Below are 7,773 nucleotides of genomic sequence, written 5' to 3' on the forward strand. Positions count from 1 at the left end.
ATGACGAACGCAAGTGTTGAGAGGGAGTGTTAAATGAGCATCACTTGTGGGCTAAAGGGTGGTTCGGTTTGATCTCAAAGGGGTGATTTGGAGGGGATCATAACTAAAGGGACTTAAAAGAAAAGTAAGTAATACTTGGTGGCTAAGTATAATGGTTAAGTCTTTTTAGCATGGATAAGTCTTGCTAGTAGATAAGTTTCTTTATTTCTTAGGATAAGGATTGATGTAAGTTTCAAAGTTTTACTAGCAAGTTTCCTAACTCCTTAAGTTTTTGTTTGTCTGTATAAGGCTTGTAAGGTTTAATTGTAGAAATATCAAGTGTGTCTTGTATTGAATATAAGTTTGTCTTATATCTTTCTTTTCTTGTTTTCAAATAAAAAGAAAACGCTCGTGTGTTTGAACAAATATTGTTCGCTCGTGTATTGGGTCTTGAATTTGTTTACAGCTTCACTTGTGTTAAAACGTTATAGTCACCGCCCAATTGTTTATTTGTCAATTGTTCTCTTGTGATTTTTTTTTCCAATTTGGATCGAATGTTTCTAACGCATCTTCCTATTCATGGACCAAGGTTTATCTGTTTTGATTTTTTTTTCCAATTGGTTCTATATAATTTTGTTCTTGTTGGTTGGGTTGTCGAATTTTTCTATTTTAATTGTATATAGATAATAGAGGAAAGTCGTACTGCATACGCACACACTAAAAAGAGCGTCATGAAAAATGCTCTTATGAGCTGACCAAATAACATTCTAATGTTATAATAATTCCCATTGGGGCTTATCCGTGTTTAATATATAGAAATAGAGTCAGAAGCTTATGTATAAATAGCAACTCCAATAAGCTTCGCATATCACATTAAACAAAATTCAAGAGATTTTGAAGTAAGCATGGCTTCCCATTCTAAAAAGGTCACAATCTTCGTCATATTTATGACGTTTCTATGTTCCAAAGCCTTGGCACAATGTGAAGATGAGACCAATAACCCATGTAATAACAAATCCAAGGCCTTACCATTAAAGATCATTGGTATAGTTGCTATACTAATCACTAGCGTCATTGGGGTATGCCTACCTCTAATCACTCGGTCCATTCCTGCCCTTAGCCCGGAGCGTAGCCTTTTTGTTACCGTGAAAGCTTTTGCTTCCGGCATTATTCTGGCTACTGGATTTATGCATGTGTTGCCTGATTCTTTCGATATGTTGAGATCGAGTTGCTTGGCTGATAACCCATGCGTCTGAGGAGATGCATTTCAATAAAACGCGAAAATCATCTTTTTTGAAACCTCACGTGACGGACAAATTTCATTCCAAAACAATAATTTTTCAGAAAACTATTTTGACTTGAAAACTATCGGCCAAGTCAAATTTCTCTAAAATTTTGTCTTTGAAGTGACGCGTGTCAGTGTGTGATAGGACAACCAAAACTCATGTCACGAATCTCAATCTCACGTAGGAGATAGATTTCGGAGAACTATTTTGAAAATCCAAAACTTTTTGGACTATTTTCAAATTCTCTCTCTTAAAAAGGACTATGTTTAGAATTTTCCCTTAATCGTATAACTTTGGTAGCCACTGATTTGACACCAAATCAAATTAATGATGTAACCGCAGTAATTACACCATTGTCAAGATAATTGATTCTGAAAAATTGTGAACCCCAATCCTTATTGTAATGGTTATTGTCTTACATCATCAATTGATTTTATATTGAATTCACAAAGAAGCATTTCGATCTTGTTCTTAGAGAAAACACTTCTGTTAGACATGATACAATTTAATTTGGAAGTTATCTCTTTTTATTTTATAGTAAGTAAAATATATGTCCTTTCGGGGAATGTTTAAGATTGGCGGCACTGGAGCACGCTACCAACCTTGAACAAGCATCTATTTATGTTATTGCTTGTTGTTGATTTATGTTTTTAACTTAAGGATCTCTGATCCATTGTTCGACAACTATTGTAATGACGTATATTTCCTTTGTTATTTAATGTGTGAAATTGAGTTCAGTAACTAAGTTGCATGTGTAAGCCCAACCGTTATGACACTCTGGGTTCGAGGCGTTACAATAAGTGATGCAATCCAAATACTCAGCAATGGTTAAGTGCTATATATAGCTTGTGTCGAAGAAGCTGAAAGTTCATGCAGATCGCTTCTTTGGGATCCTTCCTTTCTTCAAACGGAAGGAACAGAGATAGAATCAAACCGATTCCCGAAATGCCTTTCTGGATATTCCTCAATGTCCCGGCTATTCACGGAACGTGAGAAGCATATGATTAATCATATGCTTCCGGAAGAAATCGAAGAATTTATTGGGAATCCTACAAGATCCGTTCGTTCTTTTTTCTCTGACAGATGGTTAGAACTTCATCTGGGTTCGAATCCTACTGAGAGGTCCACTAGAGATCAGAAATTGTTGAAGAAACAACAAGATCTTTCTTTTCTCAGGCGATCGGAAAATAAAGAAATAGTTAATCTATTCAAGATAATTACGTATTTACAAAATACCGTCTCAATTCATCCTATTTCATTAAAATACGAATGCAAGTTAACTATGATCATGTGGTTAAAATGGTTTGTTATATGTTTGTTGGGTATGGTTACCTGATGTTTATATCTAATAAGATACCGTTATTATTTTTCTATGCTGTTTATTTTGATTTTCCATCATAGTACCATGATGGACATCAAAATTGCTTAATTTGACAATACGAAAAGAATAAGACTTTAAAATAGCTGATTATTAATTTTCCCTTTGACATAATTTGCAATCACATGAAATGAACAAACAGATTATCTGGAAATAAATTATAGAGAAAATTATTGCTTATATCCCTGTGGTTGCAGGGACAAAGTCATATTCAGTCCCCAAAAACAAAAATTGAAAATAGTTGAATCCCTATGGTATCAAAAGTGATCCAAACGAGTCCTTTTGTTATCTTTTAGTTAACAACATTGATAAAATGAGGGGTAATGTAGTCCTTTCAATCTATAACACAAAAACAATACATATATAAATTACAAAAATACTTAAAATAATAATTTGGCTCCACAGTACCAACTCTCTTCCATCTCCATCTACACCACCACCCACAAGCCACACCAAATCATCTTCCATCTCCATCAATTGAAAATAAGATGGAAAAAATGATAAACAAACACAAAATAAGTTACGGTTCCATCACTTCCTCCCCCGTCATCTGAGCATGGAGCCTCAACATACGTAACCTGAGAATCGAGGATACTCGCCGGAACTTGGTTATGGCCGGAACCCTAGTTGAGTCATCGTCGTTGCTGAATCTTTCTTTAAAAACCTTCTTCTGAACCGGCGAGCAAGGCGGAACCATAACCGCCGCCGGTACTCCGCTCGTTGTCGTCATCATACGCCAGTTGGATGTCAGGTTCACATCTGGAACCGACAACCACCACCAAGGCCAGTTTTGTTTTGGTTCAAGTGAGCACCGGTTGAAGGAGTGAGGATTACCGGTTATGCCTTTGCTAGATGTGTTGCCGGAAAGCCAAGGGTCGCCGGAATATAATTTAGATGAGGCAATGTCATCTTCTTCTGTTAGATGTAAACTGGATCTATTTTTGCATTTTAATTATGTATTGTTTTTGTGTTATAGATTGAAAGGACTATATTACCCCTCATTTTAACAGTGTTGTTAACAGAAAGATAACGGAAGGACTCATTTGGGTCGCTTTTGGTGCCACAGGGGTTCAACTAGTTCAAGTTTTTTTTCGAGGACTCAATATGACTCCGCCCTGCAACCACGGGTACGAAAACAATAATTTTCTGTAAATTATATTTGGCAACAAGTAATACTTATACAAAAGTCGTCGTTCCAGTTTAGAGATAAATTAGGCTAGAGTTTCAATAGAAAAATCCGTATACTTAAATAATCAAATATAAACTTGGTGATGTCGTACTACTGTACAAGTACCCAGCACGGAGCTTGCCGTACTTTTATCAAATAGTATTTATAAAAGAGATTAAATAAGTAATTCATTCAGAATCTGAACATTCATACGTTTACCAATTCAATTCCCTCAATTAAAAAAAGAAAGAGAAGGGATGAATTTTTCTTTCTTTCTTATTTCTAATTTTTTTCTTCAAGGGAAAGTAATTTGGGGGTGTTTTTTCTAGTTTCAGGTTTTTCAGGTTGGTATCGACTCATTTTAAGTTCGGTTAGTCGGGTTCGGAAGAGTTCAGTTCAGGCTGGGTCATTCGGTGTTCATGTTTAGACTATTATCAAAATTTATCACGCTACTAAAAAACCATCAAAATTATATGTTTAGTCCCAAAACAAACTATAATCCTAAAACGTAATATTCGAAATAGCAAAGACTCGACAAGATCTGCAAAAAAAAGTCAACAAATGCTTGGATTTTCTTTTAGGTTTTTTGGTTTTATGCTGGGAAAAGTGACATGATATCCGACCCATTTAAGGTTTGGGTTAGCCGCGTTCGTGTTTTTCTAGCATTTCCTAATTTAGCCGCGTTCCGGTGGCTTCTGGGTTGTTTTACGTATCGAGTAAAAATGATATCCCTAAAGTAATTCAATGTAGGGTTGTCACTTTTACCCGAAACCCGAAACCAACCCGAAAAAAACCGTACCGGAACCCGAACTAACCCGACCCGAAGAACCCAAACCCGAGAAAATACTAACCCGAACCGAAGTAATTCGGGTTGGTTCTCGGGTTTGATTTATAAGATTTGGGTTAACCCGAAAAACCCGAATAAACTTATAGTTTTGAAATTAAATATATTTTTATATATAATAGGCTAAATCTTAGCTACTATATTTATCAGAATATAGCTCTAATCGACTGTTTTCATTTTAATTATTATGGATCGATTTCTTATTATTATTTTATGGTTTCCGTTATTACTAATAGCAACCGTAATCGAACAACCAAACACGGCCGATTGAATATTATTATGGTTCGAGTTAGTTTTTCTCTTCTTTTGAATTGTTTTATCAAGTTAGATTAGTTTATTATTTGATTATTTATGTTATAAGCAAAGAAGAATATGTTGTTTTAATTTTACCATTGTAGTTTAAAAAAAAAATTGGTTTTGCGTTTTTTTCTAGGATACTCGAAACCCGATTAACCCAACCCGAAGAAACCCGAACCCAAATTACCCGAACCCAAAAATCCCGTGAGAGATTTGGGTTGGGTTTCGGGTCAAGATTTAAAACTTTGAAACCCGAAGAACCCGACCTAAAAAACCTGAAACCCGAAAAACAAACCCAAAGAACACCCCTAATTCAATGGTTTGGAACAGGAGGTGAAGGCCCGATGCCGCAACATAGGATGGTGTTCCCACTCTCCTGACACACTATTTCTTGATTTCCTCTGCTACTTTTTAACATAATTTACTTTAAATCAATCGTGTTGGATTGTATCGTTATACCACTAGAAAAAGTTACTGTTTTAAGTGTCGAAGAAGCTGAAGATCACAAATAGAATTATACGAACTATGATTTGAATTGTATGGTAACTAGCGAGGTGCTTGACCCGCTCTTCATGGCAGAAGCGTGTTTAATATACATTCTCTATAGTTCAAAATACATGTTTTGTCAGCGTATAGTGACACACTAAAAGAGTGTCATGGAAAATGCCTTTGATCGAGTGGACCAATAACATTCCAAAGTGATACATATTTTGATTAATTTCCATGTTAATAATAAGCACATGATGATGTCATGAGCTTTTATATATATAGCGACCACCACCATGAGCTTCACATCTCAAAACACATCCCAGCAAACAAATATCAAGATATATTTAAGTAAGCATGGCTTCACATTCAAAAATGTTCTCAATCTTCATCATATTTATGGTATTTCTATGCTCCAAAGCCTTGGCACAATGTGAAGATGAAACCAACAATCCATGTAATAATAAAACCAAGGCCTTACCCTTAAAGATCATTGGTATAGCTGCATACTCATCACAAGCATCATCGGCGTATGCCTACCTCTAATCACTCGGTCCATACCCGCCCTTAGCCCAGACCGTAGCCTTTTTGTGATTGTGAAAGCTTTTGCTTCCGGCATTATTTTGGCTACTGGATTTATGCATGTGTTGCCTGATTCTTTCGATATGTTGAGATCGAGTTGCTTGGCAGATAACCCATGGCACAAGTTTCCATTTACGGGCTTTGTTGCTATGCTATCGGCTATTTTCACACTCATGGTGGACTCGATGGCTACAAGCATGTATACATCAAAGAACAATGCCATAGCTGCCGATGGAGGTGAGGTGGTGACCCAAGACCAAGAGATGGCGGTGGCTAATGGTGGTGGCATGCACTTCCATGGTCACAATCACGGCCACCAAAAGGGCGCAATAGGACAACAACTTGTTCGTTATCGTGTCGTGGCCATGGTTTGTTTCAAATAAACATTTAACATGTTACACGTTTTTTTTTAATGTTTCCACAGAAATTGAAACTTGAAAATTTTAATTATTGTTTATCAGGTGCTTGAACTTGGTATCGTAGTTCACTCGATAGTGATCGGACTTGGAGTTGGGGCGTCTAATGATGTATGCACAATAAAGCCATTGGTTGCAGCTCTTTGTTTCCATCAAATGTTTGAAGGCATGGGTCTTGGTGGCTGTATTCTTCAGGTGTTCTGAAAATAATATTTGTAGTTAACTTACACATTTGTTCTTTCTGTCTTCACAATAGTTTCATGTTCTGTAATGATCATCACTCCGTAGACGTATTACTAAATATATAAACAATAACAGGCTGAATATAAGACTCTGAAGAAAGCAGCAATGGTCTTCTTCTTCTCGATTACAACTCCGTTCGGGATTGCTCTTGGGATCGCATTGTCAAAGACGTACAAAGAGAACAGCCCGAGTTCATTAATCACAGTTGGATTACTCAACGCTTCATCAGCTGGATTACTTATCTACATGGCGTTAGTGGATCTTCTAGCGGCTGATTTCATGGGCCCGAAGCTTCAGGGAAGTATTAAGCTTCAAATTAAATCTTATGCAGCGGTGTTGCTTGGTGCCGGTGGGATGTCTTTGATGGCCAAATGGGCTTAAAAATTACATGTCAGCTGTTCGAGATACGTGAAACGATGTCGTTTAATTTATCGTAGAACTGTAAAAGATGAATAAGTCTTGAGTACTTTGCAAATAATTTCAAGCATTCTGAATGTATGAAAGAGTGAATTTTGCTGCTTTAAGAGTGTCGTTAATCGTCGTATTAGAATTTATGTACTAAAATTTCGGATGAACTTTTGATAATGAAATGGAATACTAAACCTGTATTTCTGTTTCTAATATAAACTAAACCTGCGTTCAAACATAGATAAAAATATGTTCCCAACAAATTCAGCTCCAGATGCAAACTCAAAGCAACGCCGAATGAATCTAAAATAAATTCAAATAGTAGTTCGTGAACATCTAAACATTCAAAAAGATAGGTGGAGCTTTTTTAAACATCACCTGCAGTAACGTAATGAATCTTATGTTGCATAAGATTAATATTATAAAATATCAATATCACGCATTGACATGATTTTGTAAATTTAACGATTATGATAAACAAGGACAATATACTTCGGTTGCAAAACAACAGAGGGTTCATCACCTGCTTATCAATTGAAAACTACCAAGCCAAACCCCTAATTCAGTATATACTGATTACTAGAACACTCTGGAATTGAAAGACAAAGAACAAGGTTCAAATAAAATCCAAATGTTTACAATCATTCAATCAAACAAAGAACAAAAGGCATCGAATGCTTAAATTG

The 7,773-nt window shown here is 36.1% G+C and overlaps 1 pseudogene across 1 annotated transcript; it reads left to right on the forward strand.

Annotated features, from left to right (window-relative positions):
• Positions 1 to 5,753: 5,753 nt before the first annotated feature.
• On the forward strand, positions 5,754 to 7,061 carry LOC143581628 (putative zinc transporter 10; annotated as a pseudogene). Its single transcript, XR_013143860.1, has 3 exons — positions 5,754 to 6,388; positions 6,482 to 6,631; positions 6,755 to 7,061. The product of XR_013143860.1 is annotated as a putative zinc transporter 10 (transcript).
• Positions 7,062 to 7,773: the final 712 nt, after the last annotated feature.

This window comes from Bidens hawaiensis, unplaced genomic scaffold (genome assembly GCF_021521415.1).
Source record: "Bidens hawaiensis isolate Kalapana, Puna unplaced genomic scaffold, B.hawaiensis_p1.1 tig00031119_1, whole genome shotgun sequence".
Classification (NCBI taxonomy): Eukaryota; Viridiplantae; Streptophyta; class Magnoliopsida; order Asterales; family Asteraceae; genus Bidens; species Bidens hawaiensis.